This window comes from Haemorhous mexicanus, chromosome 14 (genome assembly GCF_027477595.1).
Source record: "Haemorhous mexicanus isolate bHaeMex1 chromosome 14, bHaeMex1.pri, whole genome shotgun sequence".
NCBI classification, from domain to species: Eukaryota; Metazoa; Chordata; class Aves; order Passeriformes; family Fringillidae; genus Haemorhous; species Haemorhous mexicanus.
The window spans coordinates 11463946-11483507 of NC_082354.1; the positions used below are offsets into that span (position 1 = coordinate 11463946).

At 37.1% G+C, this 19562-nt stretch overlaps 1 long non-coding RNA gene across 2 annotated transcripts in view; it reads right to left on the bottom strand.

The window, feature by feature from the left end:
* Window positions 1-9715, bottom strand: part of LOC132333930 (uncharacterized) — a 140789-nt gene extending 131074 nt beyond the window's left edge. The window contains exon 1 of one of the 2 annotated variants that reach the window (XR_009488300.1): window positions 9619-9715. This is a non-coding gene — a long non-coding RNA (uncharacterized LOC132333930). Of the gene's footprint in view, window positions 1-9595 lie in introns of both variants that reach the window. The other variant, XR_009488299.1, reaches the window with a different exon arrangement.
* Window positions 9716-19562: the final 9847 nt, after the last annotated feature.

Sequence of the window (19562 nt, forward strand, 5' to 3'; positions counted from 1 at the left end):
GAGTCCAAAACTGCTTCACAGTGAGCTATTTAGAAGAATAAGAAATATGTTTAAGAAAAATTACATTTGAGAAAGTCACAATCTGTCTGCCAGTTTTTCCTCTTCCTCTATCAATTCACAGCAAGGACCTTATTCATTGCCCATTCTCTGCCTTCCTTTTCTTCTGTGAGAGTTTTCCCGTTTCTTTCAGTCTTTAGAGCATTTAAGGGACTCATTGATTTTTCTATATAACAATATTCTTTGAATTGCTTTAATATTTGCATCACTGTCAAGAGCAAAATCTCCTTTGCTGAAGGCTTTGGTAGTGCCAGAAAAAAAATTAAATTTAGCTCAGTATATATACATATATGTTTCCTACTTCCCACACACATAAAAGCAGCACACTCCAGTTGGAAGTTCCTTTAAACTCTTTAATTATACAGGTTATTTAGTCTGGCTCTTTCCTTTCCGATTACTTTTTAACTAAATTAAATGTCTGCCTCTTGCTGTCCTTTCTACATTAGGAGGCCCATTATTGATTTTTATTATCTTTCCAAAGAGAAGGTTTTGCAGCTGATTGCCATTTACACTGTAAGCAGTTCACTTCTGCTGAGGATTCCTGCTGCCACTGAGACTGCTGAAGATGGTTCTTTTGCAGCTCAGCCATGCCCAGCACTGCATCAGGGATTACTGCAAACATTACACAGCTTTGCATGGCAAGCAAAGACAAATGCACAAATGCTTCTAACACAATGATATTGTTTATTTATGAAGCATTTTTGCACCAAAATTGCTCCTTGTGGAGGTTTATCATTTACTAGCCAGCTTCCTGAAGAGGCTCCTATTTGCTGTCCTATCTGCAGTGATGTTTAGAGAAGAAAACACATTACTTCTTTTTCTTCACTTGCAATCAATGTAGGGGAAAAGCAGGTAAAAGGATAGGAGACAACGAGGAAAACACAAGTAGTAAACATTTTAAAAAATGTTTGGCCTTTTGACAGCCCCAGAGATGATCATGAAGGGGCTGACAGAGGATGCTCAAGTCCAGAAGTGTCGGGATGGTTGGTCACCAATGCACTGGCTGGAATTACCAGCAAAAAACAGAAGGAACAATTCCACAGAGCAGGTTTTCTTATTCTCTCTTGGGTACATCTGAACAACAGAGCAACTTACTTCAGTGATAGGTCTTGTTTATGCTATGTTCCTACCTGAATGCATCAGAGATTTCTCATTGATTATGCTACTTTCCACTCCTAGTAACAGCATCAGAGCAAAGGTTTCAGGGACTCAAACAAGAACAAAAGAAGCCTGAAGTGGCAACACTGATTTGTTTTGCTTTTATACTACACTTTTCCTCAGCTACAGTTCTGAATTCCCAAAGCACTGCATAAGTGGTCAAAACCAGATGAAAATGAAAACATAAATCGATGATTCAGAAAGAGAGCTGGAGAGGAGCACACTTCAAACAATAATGGTTTAGAGTGGATTGAGAAAATAACTATCATTAAAATAAATGCAAAGCCTCCTGACAAGCCTAAAGAAAAAAACCCAAAAAAACAAAAGGGAAGAATGCAAGCTGTTATAGGAGATTATAAATATAATTACTGAGAATGTAAAACATTTTACATTAGGATCTCTGCATTTCTCCCATGTATCTAGGCACTTGGATAAAAACACATCTCAGCAATGACTTCAGTTATTTTGCAATTTAAACTTTTACAACCTATGGTATTTATACAATGGGATGCAAAGTTCTCTCTCTCGCCAGTCTGCAAGAGTAGAATCTCTTTTAGTCAGGGTTGGGGGATACCATTTTGATGGTCAAAGAAATAACTGCAGTTGAGTATGAGCATACTGGGCTGTAGCTACAAATGAACCAGGTAGTGACTGTAGAGTGAATTCAATGGTATTTGCCAAAATCCCACTGCAGTGTCCACAGGCATTAGGCTTCCAGCTGAGCAGCACCCAGCCTGTGGCTACAAATGGGCAATGTTTGGCAGCCCAACCAGTGCCACTTCTGAACAAGTGGCACACAAAAGACCACAGGACACACAAATCACAATCATTACAGTATAAAAAGGAAATACAATTTTTTTTCTTTTTCTGGAATATATATGTGACATCTATAAAGTCACCCTCTCAAACACATGGCCTGCAAGTACTTTAGCTGCCATGGAGCTAAAAGACCCAACTAATATTTCTTATTCCTGCAGAATTTCTGGAGTGAAAACAAGCTCAAAGAAATTTCTTTTACTGTTCCCTGAGTCACACAGATCATCCTCCCTTGTATCACATTGATGTTTTGCTTCCCTGGCAACTGTACCTTCAGTGACACAGTGCTCAGGCTGTGCTCTGAACTGCACCTCAGCATGGAACAACTGCAGCAAACACCTGTGGCTGAGCCCATCCATTACAGCACAACCTTCAGGGAAACTGTAGAATTAATAGTTTTATAGCACCTCCAAAACATATCTCATTAATGAAAGAAACTTTGCAGTCCATCAGTCTGCTCTCTGTATCCACTTCTGTTCCATTATTAGTGGTTTCTTTCCACCATTTTCACATCTTTCCTGGATTTTATTGCCAGGTTGGACAATTTTCTTCTTTTCCTAGTAACTGAAAATTAGATTCCACCTAATTCAGTGGAGTTTTGCTGTGTACCTCAGATGACAATTCACATATTTAAGAATCATAATGTCAAAAGGTAAAAAGCATCTCTTTTCACATACTGGCCTTTTAGTTAATTTCATCTGACTGGGGGACTGGGACATAACCCTGGGTGATTTCATAGCAGACTCTCCTTAACTACCTCACCTCTACCCAAATTAATTTCAGTGACTCTATTCAGACCAGCATATTTTTCCCTGAGACCTCACAAGTTCTATCTGACCTTCAGGCCAGAGAGACAAAACCAAAGGAAGGTACAAGTTTCAAGGGCGGCTTTGAAAATGGGGTAGGAAGATTTTAAAGTCCTTTATTCCACTTGGTACTTGAAATCAGTTAGAATAAACTAATCTTCAAATTTTGAGTCAGAAGCATTTTAAAGCCTTCTGAACCACTATGGGGAAGAGGTCATAGGCAGGTTTTCCTCTACTAGGAGAATTTGTAGTGTTGCAAGGTAAAATTGTTTGCCACCTAGCTCTTACTATTTCATAGAACTCGATTCACAATACACTGTTAGTAACCTTTATTAAAATTGCATCAGTCATTTCCCTTCAAAAGAGACGATGTATGCAGTTTTTCATGCTACACCAAACACTGGAAGAACAAGATAGAGAGACACATTTGAATTTACATAAAGATTGCAAGCTGCTGTTCCAAAGTAATTCTGGTGTGCCCTGTGAGTAGGCTTTTGATCTGATCGGATTTCTGCATATTGAGTGTAACATGTACAAAATCTATAATTGGAGTCTGTTTTCTGAGAAGAGATAAATTGCTTCTTCCTGTTAACGGAGAAAATGGTACATATCTGGACAATGTCTTCCAGGACATGCTTTTCATGTAAATTTAATCCAATAGATACTTAGAACTGATAGAAAAATTTTAAAGAAATGCTTAAATACTTTTTTCTATTTCAGAAAGGTTACACTTTATTAAGGATATCTTTTTCTTTATTATTTTTCCCTGAAGGGCAAATGCTGTATTTCATAGCTTATTTAAGGAGCATTTATATGTTGGGATAGATGTGTTATTCCAGACCTGCCTACATCAATTTGCTACTTCTGAATAACATCCCTATTTCTGGATTTCTGGAGAATTCTGGCTAGGTTATGGCTAAGTATAAGCCAGTTTTTCTTAGCACCAGCTCATATTTTTGCTAGTCTATATTCTTAAAAGACATTTCAGATGGGATCATAAGAAAATGCTTATTGTACAATACTGAACTACCCAATCAATCAATCAATCTCCAGTGTTCTCTAGTCTCCACAAGCACTGAAATTCCAGAAGAAAAACAAAGAAAAAATTTGATGGATTTTGTTTAAGTTTTAGTGTCAATTTTCTCAGGCTGGACAGATCAATTTTTCTTATGAATTGCTCATGTCCTTTAAGTCCATTTTATTCTAGAGTGCCCACTTCACAACAAACAACCCACTCTAAGCATTTCAGTATTTCTTCTACTCCCAAAGTAAGTTGAAGATTTCCCAAGTTTGCTGCATTTTCATGAAAATTAAAGGAATGAGAGTCTGAAAGCAGACCGCATGTTCCCACTCTAAAAGTTCAAATCACAAATGCTGTACTTCTCCAAACTCTAAACCTAACAAACACCAAAAAGAAGACAAAGAGCCACAGCAATACAATAATACACAAAAGTGTGTAACAACAGGAATAGGACTCTGATGTATGAACCCTTCCTACTGCAGTCTGTAGCAAGAAGGGATTTTGCAGCAGGTCCTGAAATGTCACTCTTCCACGCCCACTGCAAAAAAAAAACAAAAACCAAGCTACCACCAAAAAAAACCCCAACAAAATAAAGGAGAGGGGGGAAAAAAAACCAGAATGAGATGATTCCCAGTTGAGATTCCTGTAGAGGAAAGAATACAACATTCAAAGCTAAGTAAAGTAAATAAGGACATTAATGCAAGCTAGGTAAAAAACAGGAGTAGAAAGAAGCCTGCCATTAATGTCTCTCTCTGAACTAAGAAAACCCCAGCAAGCACTGAGACATTAAATTTGCAATTTTACTAATCTCTCAGCATAACTGCATATCAAAACTCCATGTAAATCATACATGAGCACAGAAAATGTGTGCTGTGTGGGCAGAGGAGCAATACATCAGAGCAGATGCTTCTCTGCATTAGCACTTTCTGGAAACAGCAAATGCTTGCAGATGTTCACAAAGGTGAGGTCTAGCTCCAAATTGACCCCAACATTGATATCTACACCCCTGGTGCTGAAAGCAACCCATGCACATGCTCAGGACCCCACTGGTGCACATCAGTCAGAAGCAGTCTTGTTCAGTAGTTGCAGGTTACCGGCCCCAGCAGCCTCTGCTTTCGCCACCACTAATTGCCTGGATCACAGCAAACCCCATCAAACAGAGAGCCCCACTCCATGCAGCACCATGTCAAACCATCCTGACCTTTGGCATCTTTTTCTGAAACCTTCAGAAGTTTCTGGGCAGCCCAACTAACTCTGCAGCTCCTAGTCCTCCTAACCATGACCTGACCCCAAGTAACCCTTCAGGGCAAGACTGCACACACAGAAGCAGAAAGGAACTGGAGCCTAATGGAATGCTGTCAGCAGCCATCCTTCAGTGTCTTCCTTTGTGTACTATGTTCAGAAAACTCTTACCTTCTAAGAAAATAAAAATGACTGAATACACTGTCCAAGGACTGTTAAGAACTACAGATAAAATGGAGATGGAGAGAACAGTCATCAGTCTTGTAGATCTCTGATGTTGTTTCACTAGGGACAGCTGCTTTGTTCCTGTAAATCACAGCACCCACATGGTACCTGCCTGCTGCTCTTCTACACCAGTGCAGACAGTGAATTCTAGAAAAAAGACACTGTCTGTTCATTCCTCCTAATCACTACCAACAGACTCTTCATTTCTCTGTCTGTCCTTTGAAACTGTTGTGCTCTCTTGGATATTCGGGGATTTTCCAGCCTTTATTTTTCTAAGAGTAAAACAGTTCTCTGTGAGATGCAGTGAGCTGGCTGCTCTCCATTGCCTTATGCCATGGCCTATCTTTAAAATGTTTTGTTCTCAGACCTCTTGGAGTTACAATATTGAATAACAAGATGCATAAAAGCAAATGGATAAATGAAAGATAATCAGTATTACTTTCAAAGAGTAGTATTGACCTAAATCCCATGTATATGTTTCTGTATTTTGATATATACATACAAATGTGTACACACATACACACTAAATGGGGGAATAAATAACAGTTACTACATCAAAGGATCTATCGACAGATTTTATATTTGCCCTTAAATACTGACCTTTTTAATGAATTCTTTTAGAAGTGGAAGTATACATGTTCACTAAGGAAGCAGCTGAAAACCAGCAGCTCCTCTTACCCACACTAGTCCAAAGAAAAAATCCTGAATTTTCCCAGTTCTATCAGAGAGTCTATCTAAAATATTCCAACCTTGTGCTCTTGCTCTTGTACAATGTCTGGAGGTTTTTCTTGATGAAATGAGTTGACTTAGGAGGCAAGAATAGCTTTAGCTCATTGGACTCACTGGCATATCTGGCACATCTGTCTGTGTGATCAGCTGCAGAAGATACCCTTAAACACAAGACATGTAAGCTGGTCTTTTTGCTGGGCTTAGAGTGTGGGAGAGCAAAAAATAGTATTATTTGGCCTAATTCGTGATTTACAGCCAATACAGTTTTAATAGATCTAAGCTATTTAAGCTATCAAAGCAACTGTACTCAGACACAACTTCAATAAGGAAATATTGAAAATTAGAGAAAAAGCAGTCTTTTTTTGTGCTTCTCAATTAAGTTGGTATTTGAATATTGGCCTTTATTAAATTCTGTTTCCATTTTTCTGAGTGTTAAGAAGGACTTTGTTGGCATTGGGACCGTGATATATGAACCTTAGCTGCTATTCACACTTGGTATCCTGTATCTGTCATTCTAACTAATAGGGGAAGCATGAAAATCAATATGTCTCTACTAAGAACTAAAACTATCTAAATTGACCTATGACATGCAGCAAAATAAACATTTCTCATCATTTTCTAAAATGGATTCTGCATTTTTCAGCTCTGCAGTAGTTTGCACACTGAAAATATCTAACATTTAGCTTTTACATTTGTAGTGAATGGTAGAATAAATGAACTATGCCCACTTTAGTACATTTTAATATTAGAGATAAATTTATATTTTCCAGAAAAACAGAGAAATAAAGCTACCAGGAACTCAATTTTGGTTGTTTCACATGCTTTAAAAAAATTCAGACCTCTGGGAACTCACATTTCATAGCCAAAGTTGATGAGCCATCACAAAAAGATAGCAGACACTTCTGAAGTTGTGGGCTACTAGCTATAAATTGCCAAATTGTATTATAATTTCTGAATTCTTTTCTATTTATACAACAAGACAAAGGTCTTTCTAGCATAATAATCTAATAATAATTGATACAATTGCTTTCTGCATATTTGTCCTTCCATGGCTAAAATTAGTCTTTGCCCACATGCAGAAGACTTCCCTTGTCTTGAATTTGGGAGTGTCTGCTGGGTTCATTCTCATGAAAACTGAAGAATTTTAGCAGTTTATAATGCAGATATTTGACACCCAGTAGCTGTAGCTGCATACTATTGCCAGACCACTGAAACTCTGATATGAAACAGTACCTTCCACCTCCCAACCCCACTGAAATATTTCTTTCTCTGAACAAGACAGACCTGTGGCTTCTTGCTGCTCAACAGCAAACCTTTGATTCTGTTTGCCAAACAGGTTCCACAAACGTCATGCCTGTTTCTAGCATTTCATCTGGAGACCATGCAACATGACATCTACTGAATGTTTTTGAAGGTTTCATAGTTGATGTGTCACTTGGCAATATGGTTTAGGGGTGATTATTGGGGTGTTAGGTTCAGTGTGGACTGGATGATCGTGAAGGTCTCCTCCAACATTGACATTTCTGTGATTATCAGCTGGAATCCTACATCCAGAAAATATCTTCCCGGAAAGAACTCTGCACTTTAAAAAAAATATTTAAAAGCAATATGTTGAAAAAAAAAATTTAAAAAATCTTTCATTTCATCCATTTCTCAGAGAAAAAATTCCAGTAGTTCACATTTTGCAGAGATAATAAGCTAGAAGAGGATTTAAGATTCCCAGAAATCAAATAATGTTGTATACACATAGGAAGAACACAATTTTTCTAGGTTCTACATTTCAGCACAAAAGAACAAATGAAAAACCATTTGCCAACAATTTGTATGCCAAAAATGAGAAGCTGTAATTATAGGATTGCAAAGTTACACTTTTGTACTAAAGGGAAGAAGAAAAAGGTGAATCTTCAGCTTGCTTAATATATTAGTTTTTCAATAAATGTACCTAGTTAAAGAACATAATTGTTCAGTTTTGCAGAGGAAAAGCAGATAATTGCTTTCTATAATTACAACCAAAGAAAAATTTTATACTCCATTTCAGAAGAAAAGCTATATGAAGAGCAATAAGTCCCTGAAAGAAATCTTCCCTGTGAGTTCTTCCAAAGGCACATGCTAAAGATTAGTATTTATGTGAAGATACACAGGCATTTTCATCTGAGTATTGCAGGTCAAAATCTTACTAATAAACATGCACCTAACACACTGTGTGGCTTGTAATCTTATTTCCACCCCACACTGCAGCCCTCATTTTACATTTCTGTTGATTCGTATAGACTGGAAGGAAATTTAAATCCTTTGCTTCATTCTTAAAAAGCTTCTAATTCCACATTTCAGCCAAAATCCTTTCTGCTCTATGTACCACTTCAATGAACATTGCTCCTCCACTCTTCACCTCACATATCTGACTCCTCCATTTGTGACAATACTATGCTAGAACTAAATTAAGAACCTGGAAAATGTAAATGAAGTAGGCAGAAGATAATTTATTGCAGCGCCAAGAATTAAAAGTAATAGAACAATACAGGCCTTTTTGATCAATCTACAATGGCCTATAGGCAGTTTTATGTAAGTCAAAGTGTTATCTAAAATAAGATGAAGAAAAGCAATTCAAAAGTATATTCTAGAAATATCTTAAACTGGCTTTGTAGAGACACAAGGGTACTTGCTTTCTGCTGCATTAACACTGATGTGATGATATGGTATCTGCAGAAGCCAGGCAATTAGAGCTCTGTGGGAGAGTGCTCACAGCACTCATTGAACTGCAGCATAGTTAAAAATACAATGTAAAATAGATGTAGATGAGAGAAGTTTAAATTGTCAAAATACATACAGAATGATTGTTGACAGCTGTAATCAAGATTTCTAAAGACTTTACTAATTAGAAGTCTAAATAATTGAATACATGCTATTACACTTTAAAAATTTAAAAATACAGACTGCTTTTTCTGGGAACAAGGCTTTTTTAGCCTCTACTTCTTTCCCAGATGCCTCAATATTGTTCAAAAAAATCCAGAAATCCAAAGATATTTGGTCAGATACTGTGTTAACTTATTAATACTGAAAGATGAAGAAGCTCAAAAGAAAGACATTTGATTGATGACAACCTACATTTATATGCACTTTATCCTATTATTAGCACACTTTAGGCCTTAAAACACCCATGAAGAAACCTTAAATCAGGACTGTAAATTTAAACACCTGCAAATGTGAGTTCTGTACAAATTTGTTCCCTGGCTCTTCCTTATTCTCCTGAGCCATAGGCAGACCCTCACAGGGAAGGCTATAGTGAAAATCCTTTTCTCTCCTCACTCCAAAAAACACAAATTGAGTCCAGGAATTTTTTACTTGGTGCAGAATTTCAGAAAGCCAACACTTGTATTCAGCTCCCTTTTACCAGGACTTTTCTAAAGGTGCACCAAGGTAAGACCACTCAGCTAAGGACCTCTTACACCATATCCTTTTAGATAATGACCTACACCACATAAGAGCTAAATGTTAATGTGCCAACAAAAACTGCAGGTGATAGAATTTTCTTTCAACTTACTGCCAAAGAGCCAAATTCATCACCTTATCGTTCTGGTGTAGGCAGCAATCCATTCTGGTGTAGCTGGTCAATCCATTTCTATGTCCCCTTATCCAGCTTCTTTGAAGAACTCTTGAGCCTATAATGAAACACAAACAAAGAGCTCAAATCAGACAACATGGTTGAAAGCATTGATAAAACACACATAGGATAAAATTAAACACCTCCATAGCAGGGAAGGGAGCTCCTGTCTCTCCATCATGTCACTGCAAGGTAGCAGAATGGATTTCAGCCCTCAGTGACCCTGGTCAGCCTAAGGAAAGGCCCAAGAGAGGGCCTCAGGAATCACCTCAGAGGTAAAACCCTTTCCCCTGTCCTGAGTGCCTGCCAGGTATTCTTGGGTATGAAACATATTTGCTTGAGCTCACGTGTGAGCTACACCCAAACCATTGCAATCCAGAAGCCTAAACAGGATAGATTGTGACAGGCTGTGACTGAGACCAGAAAACAGTGGGGGACCAATGAGTTTGGGGTGAATGATCCCCAACCTACCTTTGTAACACCTGAAAAATTATTCTTTAGTAAAATTATTCTCTGCTGGATAGCAATTGCAGGGTAATGTGTGTGTTTCTCAGCTATCACATGTCAAATATGTATCATGAAGATACTGCTGCCACTTATTGTTTCCCCCAAAATGCTACATCATTTAAATACTTGTGAACCATCTTTCTTTGAAACTTGGCTTGTAATCGTATAGTATTTTTCAGAATAATGCACCCACTCAAGGGATACAGTCAGTTGGGATGTGAGATCAATAATGTACAAAGTCTCACATTTTGTGCTAAGCTTTTATTCTTCAATTAAGTGAATTTGGACCGTCTTTAGGCTAGATAGTACTAAAGTGATAATCTGGTGATTCTTCATTTCTCTGAAACAAAGCAATAGCTTTAGGTATCACTCTCCTTGGAGAACAGTTTGTGTTATAGAATGTAGCATCCCACCTAACATCACCTGAGGAGATTGATCTAGAGAGGCAACGATTGAAAAACCTTTACTGCCTGGAAGAAATCATTCCTCCTAAAAAATAATATGAGATTTTATCAGGAACATAGGCAAGACACAGGGAAGTCTGACACTCTTCATTATATATTTTTTCTCTTTTTCTTCCAAAAAGCACCATATTCACTGAAAAAGTCAGCTCCTTTCCAGATATCTGATAACACATTCAGCACTAAATTCTAAATTTTATTTGAAAAAAATGAAACCCTTAAAGCATGTTTCCTAAAGCAGGAAACTTCCACAATAAGGTAAAAGAAATCTTCAGTCAACTGAAATAATGCAGCTTCAAAGGAAAACTTGGCAATTTTTCCTTGCCTTCCTCATTTCCAATAAAATATTTACCCTTATAATCAAAATTCAAATATTCTCTTGAGAAAAAATGCAGGTGATTGCTAAAACAAACAGATGGTGCACAAACTTCTGAGGAAATTTCTTTTTGTAACAAATGATAGAAATTACCTAGTTACATAATTGAGTATGTAACATGAGTGCAAGGAAGCAATGACTGAATTTATGTACTAGCCTTTTAGCAAATACTTTCTTTTTCCCTTGAGAAAGCATAGTTTGCTCTTTTAAATATCCTTTATTTTATCAATTGTCTTCCCATAGGCTTAATTCTGTCTCAGGGCTGTAATGTCAGTAAGTCACCTAGATGCTGAAAGTGCAAGAAAACTTTGACATTTAAAAGTAAGCTAATTAATTTGCTTTAGAAATGCTCTAAAAGGCTGCAGAAATTAGCATCTTTCAGAAGGAAGCCAATGGTCTGGACAAGGAATAGAAACCTAATGAACTATAAACAAAGGGAAATATTTTACTTAGTAATTTGTAATTTTTGGAGGTCTTTCGTCACACTAATTTTTGTTTTTAAAAATTTCTCTACTTTGTAATGAGATAATTTAGTTTCAAAAATTTCCTAAATAGGAAAAGAAATATTCCATTACTTCATTTTTATAGAAGAATTTTGCAGTCTAAGCCCTGTTCTCCTGATAGTGTCACACACAAATTTTGACTCTTCTTGGTTCAGAAAGAGCGCTGAAGTCACTTCCCCAGATAATTATTTAGTCCTGTGTTTCTTGTCACTGCTTTATCCAGCTCTGCTGCTCATCTGACACCTTTCTCGTGCCTGTGCTGGAAAGGGCAGAATTTGGGATCTATGGAGAGCAGCTACTCAGCAAAAAACGCCACGGAGCCTGAACAGACTGTCCAAAGCACACTTTATATTCATGCTGAAACCAGCCCTGGAAAAAGAGGCAAACAAATCCCTTCTTTCACTGTTCCCTGTACTACAGAAACTAGTGCCTATCTGATCTTCCAGAGTTACTGACACATCTTCCTAGTCACACACATCATAAAAATACCATTAATGAACATAAGCAGCATTTTTTTCTCTAAAGCAGCACAGAAAACCTTGTTAAATTCTGTACAGTAATATCACTGTCCATAACATTGTATTAAATTATAGAGTCACCAACTTGAGCTTAGGTGTTCTCCACAAATTAATGGAGCAAACTGATTCCAACATTTTAATCAGTTCCACTGTCCAAATGCCCCTTCAGTTGTTTTGACATTGTGGAACAAATGGTCACTCTGAGAATTTGATTGCCAAGGAATTTCATTTAGTGAGGTTCACCAACCTGGTTTAATGTTAAGAAATAATTTCCAGCCCAAAACCTGAAATGTTTAAATTGGTGGTATTTAACATCACTACAATATCAGTAAGAAGCACTGAGGCAGCTTCTGATACATATGAAAGATATAATTCCAACCTAAATCAGAATGCTACATCTGATTGTACTACTGCCACAAAAACATTAGGCCAAACTAAATTATTTCATACATAGGGAAATCCATACATTAGCATGGGATTTTAGAATGAGCCTTTGTTTTGATTTTTATTTTCAAGTAGAAGTGTTCTAAATGTTGTGGGACTTTTTCCAAAGAAAAATTGACTTTCTTCTTAGTGTCAAAATTGATTTGCATCAGACAGATTCTAGAATTTTACATTTTATTTTTACAGGCTTGATGCTGTGATATACATACAAAATTCTTGATTCACTGGATTTTTGTGCCTTAAAATCTTACAAATTGCTGGATTAAGCTAATATTCATGTCAGACCCAGTAAGAAAAGTGAAATAAATGCATACACTCTAAGCTATAGAGAATGTTGAAACAGAACAAAATAAATGGAGGAGACCAATACAAATGGCTCCTCACAGGAGCAATGCCTATTAAAACCTCAAAGCAAGAAAGAAATATCTCTGAATATAGCTTTACACATTTGTCAGAAGTTTTATAATTGTTAACCTACAACAAAGCAGTTATATCTTTAAGCATCTTTTGCCAAATTCCCCTTTTTGGGCCAGCACTTGTCAGCCTCTGTATTTTGGCTTTCAAGTCATGAGTATTCTCTATATAGAAGAAGTGCAAGCATTCCCAAATCATAACTGTAAAGCAAATTCTCTGTTTCAGGAGAGATTACATTCTACATTTTAAAAGCAAATGTTAAAGCCCATAAAGAAGATGGGCTTATTAGTGTAATTTATACATCAGATCACTATTAAACTCATATTTGTAGGACCCTGATTTTTCATTGTCTAATCATGACAGAGGCTTTATTATCACACAGACACATGCAAAGCAAACTGGCCAAAAAACCCAGCCTTGAGTCTGAAGGAACAGCCCTACCTTCTCCACTGGGTAATTTTTATCAGTGAAGGGAAAAAATGAAAACAACAAAATCACCTCCATGACCCCACAGACTGTGACCCATAGTTGTTAGGTTTCAGCAAGAAATCACTGTCACACACTGTGCTGTACTAAGAAATATAGTTTCTCTTCATTTGCTTCCATCAGAACAAGTACCAAAAGTCTGGTTGATTACTGCAAATCTAATGTAATGAACTAAAAGTTCAGCTGGTAATGCCCAGTCAGTGGAGACAGATGCCTAAGACAGCTGCAGTGAGTCAGCCCTGAGCACACAGGGACCCTGGACAGCTGCCTAGATGCTGAAGCACACCACACCAAGGAAGCACTAGCAGCAGCATGTACAACACATGCAGCTGCAGCTCTCTGGAAGCCATGGCATGGCTGACCTTCAAGTTCACCTTCTCTGCTCTCATGTAACCTGAACTCATCAGAGCTGGTGCACCCACTGCAACCAGAACCATGCTAAGAATTCTAAATTCAAGTGTGGGCACTACTTCATTTAGGAATTTTATGGTCCTTTGTGGTGAAATGTTCTAGCCTGTAAGCATTTTAAGAAGCAATGGAAGCCAAGTGACAAGGTTTGAAATGTGAGTACTCTCTACTGACTTCTCTTTCTAAAGCTGAGACTTTAATCAAGATCATAGCAATTCACATAGAAAGAATTTAAATATTGCTCGTCTGACTTTACCTTGGCCAAAAAACCCAAAACCACAAAAATCCCCAAACTCTGAGAGACTGAACTGACTTTTGCCATCTGCATTAATTCAAGGGCAAAGCTGCCTTTCTGGAATTGTAATCATTGTATCAGGTAGGACTAAGATTTGGCAACTTCACAAAGCATATTAAATAGCAGGTTTTATCTGGGCTCTAACAGCAATCACTAACTCTTACCACACAAGAAAAAGACATTTCCTGAAAGAAAGGGCCTGCTTTCAGGAAAAATGAGACCTTAGCTAACACAGTGCATGAAAAGGAATATCACCAATGACATTTTTTTTTTTCTGTTTTGCCTCTGTAAGGGTTGCAATCCTTATTTCAACGCTCTTACTCAACCTTACTCAAATCATACCCCAAATCTGCAGCATTACACAGTGTTACAAAGTTGTGAATTCAGTGCCTCTGGTGATGAATGAGGTACAGAAAATCTCTAGTGTATACACATATTCAAGACCCTGTATACAGATGTTTGCAGGTGACTCCACATGAAGCTTATGTATGCAGGTCCTGTACCTGTACCAGCATGTTTAGAGTAAGATTTCCACATGAGCACTTGGACTGTGTGAAGACTAAAAAGGCTCAGTCTTCAATCACTCTGATTAGACAATGGAAATGAAGCCTGAAATTCTCCAATGGAAATGCTAGCGATAGATTTAAATTAAATGTAAAGTATAGAACAGTCTATTATAGACTTTTCTGTTGATTTATAATTTGGGGGGCCTAGTAGCAGATAAGCACTCAGTCACCCCAGGGCATAGCTGTCTTTTTTAGAAACCCTTTGTTCTAGAATTCCAGTGGGAGATTTTTGCTGAGATGAGGCATTTAGGTATGACAAGCAGTGCTTCCTACTTTCACTTGAGTCAGAAAAGCTAATATGCAAATAGTCAGAAATTAAACCAAAATCATTGACAAATGACTGTTTCTGAGAGACTTGAAGTGAGTTCATTTTCCAAAAAATAAGCTACCGAGTGCTAATCTAATGCTTTAAAAGACCAGCCTACCCAGGCAATGTAGGAGGATGTCATTAATAAAACACTAGCATTTAGATTTTTCTTTAAAGAACATGCTGAGAGCTGAAGAACATGTCTTTAAATCTCTATAGCAGAGGTGGGTCATAGAATCCCACTTGCCTGTAAAGAACACAAGAGTTTCCTACTTTCTTAACTCAGGGAAGACAGAAGCTAGAGGAAGACAGCATAACAGAATGCAGAAATCTCTCCAAGACCTAACCAATACAAAGGTACACATGAGTAAAAAAAAGAGGAAATTATCAAAAAATTAATGCACTATTCCAAGGCTATTCACACTTAGGATACATTTAAAGAAAGCATTTCTAGATGTTCATAAAGGTAAATGCATTCAGGGAAAGCTTATCTGAGAAATAAACTGTAGAGTAGGTGCAAAGTGTTATAGGGATGAAAGACTGCGTTTAACAAAGCACTAAAAGGGTGGAATCCAGGGTTACTAACTTCTATCTCAGTCTTATGGATGTGCTACACTCTGGTACATAGGGTCTTTGAGTCAAAAGATGAAAACATCTTATTTACTTGTCTTTAAGTGCGCAGTGAAAACGAGGGCTGACTGAAGAGCTTCATTAAGGCCACATTCAAATGGCAAGGGAACAAATGCAAAAAGCAAAGCAAGACGTATGCAGGAAAACAGGCCAAAGGTCATGTGTAGAATGAGGACTGCATAGCTAAACCAGAGACCCACTCAGAAAGTGGGTCTGGAGGTTAAAATGAAACATTACATGACATAATTATATAATGTGTGCAATTCTGGTCCCCTCTCACTCCCATATAATTTCAGAAATTATATTAAAGATCTAGAAGCAGCTCAGGAAAGTATGACAGCAATGGGCAAAGCTAGGAACAGCTGCTAAACCTTTCAGAGAGGAAGCGACAGAGAAAGCTGAGCTGCAAGATCATTAATGGTGCAGAGGAGATTTCGATGTCCATCAAAAAAGAAAAAAAGCTTAGGAACTTCAGACAAAAACCAGCAGGAAAAGGCAAACATAAAGTTCATATGGGATTTGATTTTGCAAGCCTTACTGAGGAAGATAAAGATGCTGAAAATGGATCTGACCTCAAGAGAAATTGGGACGAGCTCATGAAATGGCAGGCTTCTAAAGCTACTGAGTGCAATGTCACCACCCTCTTGCATAGAAGATTCTTTCACTCAAAAGTGTTGGAGGCTGAGAAGATATTTAGTAAGACATCGCAGTATGTTTGCTCTGTTGGGTGCTTTTCTCCTTGTCATTCATTTTGGCTTCTGCCACAAACATGACACTGGGCAAAATAAAAATAAATTGTAGTGAAATTATGCATAAGCTTCATCCTGCTTTTAAATAAATACAGCTGGTGGATATTGCCATCATGACTATTTTGTGGTGAGTCTGGAGTAGCCAAGTTCTTTGGGCACTGCTCCTAGTTTTCTTTCAACTCAGAATACTTGACACAACTTTCCTGACTCCTTTTAGCCAACATATTTCAACTGTGTACTGGATTATTCCACTTCAACTGGAGCCTGGCTGCTGAGTCATAATGTATTAAAAAGACCAAAGATTTTGTAAAAATTATGAAAAATGAATAATCCTCTCCCAACAAACTTCTAACAAGGTGCTTTGAGCAAGAGCTTTTCATTAAATTCAGGACTTTAAACCTGGCATTCAATTAAGTATTTCTAAAGAGCAAAAGCAGAAGTATAACCAGAAAAAGTGTTGTCAAGAGCTTTTTCATTCAATCAACTGGCTGTGAGTCAAGTAAAAAGACAGGAATATTCAACATTTTTCCACAAATGGGAATGTGAAATTGCAGGTTATATATAGTCTTCTCTAGAGCAGATGCAGCTATTCACACACACCAAGTACACTGAGCAATGGGCTGTTACCACCCCTCAAGGCTTCCAAACACAAACCAGGTAACCTTGAACAACAATTTAGGTTAAAATAAGTTCTGAACTGTGAAAATAGCTTTGGAAGCGTAAATAACCAAAACATTTCAGTACAATCCTCATGTACTTCAAGACAATTTTCAGAACTCAAATTTCTGTGAGATCCCATGTATCAATATGCCACACATGTAAAAGAATTAACACAACAGAGGGTGAATACTTTTTGCCTTTATTTCAAAGCCAAGTTCCTGTGCTGAGCAGTGTTCATGTGTGTGTTTATCAGTTTACTTCCCTAACAATAACTGGGAGGTTACAGAAATCACTTCTGTGTTATGTATGAAATGGTCTAAAATTCAGACAGGATCTGTATAAATATTTGTAAATAAATAGCCTGATGGAAAACAGGAAAGTCCAGAAACTTCAGAAAAATTGTATAATTTTTGCTGTCAGTCAAGTGAATAGTTTTAATTTCTTTGTTGGTCCAGTTTTCCCATTACAAAATACATACTGACAAATCCTAAGCAGCTGTAAATTCATATTAATTACAAAACTAATCCTACAAACCATTTTTTCTTTGCAATTGGAAAAATTTGTAAATACCTTCTGAAAAAAGCTTCTAAAAAGAAATAATTTTCTATTACTTCTATTTTTATTCTTTCAATTTTTTTATATGCATACTTGTATTTATTTTCTTATAAAACCAAAATTTACCAAAATTTTCTTCAATTGGATATTCTAATTAAAACTTCATTGACATTTTTTCCAATTCTTTTTCAAAATTTTCTTCAGCTGGCTAAAAATCAACTGTTTCTTGTTGTGATGTCTACCCCAAAATAAAGATACAGAATTTTTTACAAAGGAAACTTTGAGATTTGAGCAACCAGAGTTTAAACTATTATACTGTTTAAACACACAACATAAATAGTGGAAGAGTATGGATGAATATTAATTCAACATCTTTATTCTAATCTCAGAAACCAAAAGAAAAAACAAATTTTCCCAGAGTATTATGAAAATCTCCATCTCTTTTCAAGAGAGTCCTTCATCAAGAGTTTACACATAGCTGTCATAAGAGGCACTGATCCCATACTTCTGCTGTTAGCACCTGGTCCTGGCAGCTTTGAGAGGTTCAAAACTTGAGCACATGAATTTGCCTAGACCTAACATTAAACAAAGGGGTCTGAAAACCCCTGCATGTCACCAGGAAGTGATTTTGTGTTACACTGTGCAGCACCACACTGTGTTTAACACCTTGACAAGTGTAGGGCTAGAGGTTAGTGGGGATTAAATGATGCTGTTATCAGAAATCTATCATTCAACTAAAACACTTTGCTGCAATGTTTTTGTTCAAGTTAAATGTCAGGTATAAAACTTCCTCTGGTTCAAATATCTGGGCAAGAGAGAGCAGGAATAAATTGCTCCTGAGTTACCAACTCAGGCCTCTGGTTCCAGTTTGCTCTGCTTCCCATACTCCAGGTGGCTCTGAGGCACAGGGCTAGTGGACAGTTTAGGAGTAGCCTTTCATAATCTCTCCTTTTGGAAATGAAACACTTGAAAGAGTAATTCCTGATGAGAACAGGGAATCCAATCCAAAGCTCTTCTGTATTTGAGTGCACCAGATTATTTTGGGTTGTGGTTCACTCTTTTTTCTTGTCAGAAATCCCTCTGTTCCACCTAGAACTACATCTGACTAATCAGCAGGGGGTGTTTTGCAAAAAACAGCAAAATGCATCCAGTGTTAAAAACAAAATCCATGACAAACCCGTCTGACACCTACCTAAAGCTGAAATCCTGAGCACAGTTACTGTATGCTCTACTTACAACAAGTACAGAATCCTAACTAGAAAAATAAACCTTTGTGTGGGATGAAACTTAGAAAGGATTTTTTCTGGCAGGTAAACCATGTCAAGGCAAGATTGCTAGTAAATCTTCTTTTGTCTCATTTCAGAGTTTGATGTTAGATATGTTAGTCAGACTTTACCTAAGCAGCACATTTGGCTAAGTGTGGGAAGGTTTTGCATTCTTATAAAATAGTAGAAGAAAAGAAAATTTTAATAATTATGCTGCACAACAACAATAATAATAATAATTTAGCATTACTCCAAAGAAATTTATGATGGATAGACAAGTCATCATTTTCAAAAGCAATAAAATAACACTCTAAGTAACAAAACAACTATTCCTATACTTTCCAATTAATATCATCTTACAAATTTCCAACTAACATAGTCAAACATCTTTTATTTAGTCATTTATTTTTCATCTATCACAGAAGATCATCTGAGCTTCTATGTACCCTAAAATAACAATAAAAAAGTCATTACCCTAAACCCAGCACAATAGCCAAATAAAATAAAACTACCAGATAGTAAGTCTGACCAAACAGTCTTATCCCTTCTGACAGCTCCAGAAAAAACTCACTCTACCTATATTCTGGGTTCTTTTCAAAAAGCTGAACTTGGCACTTTAGTTTGAAGCCTAGTCTCACCAAATTCAATCTGATGGATGAAGGACATCCCAAACTATGAAGGGAGAAATTGATGTAACCATTTCTGGTACTGAAACTGTAACCATGCAAGAGGCTGTATCTAAGCAGTAATTTCAAGAAACACT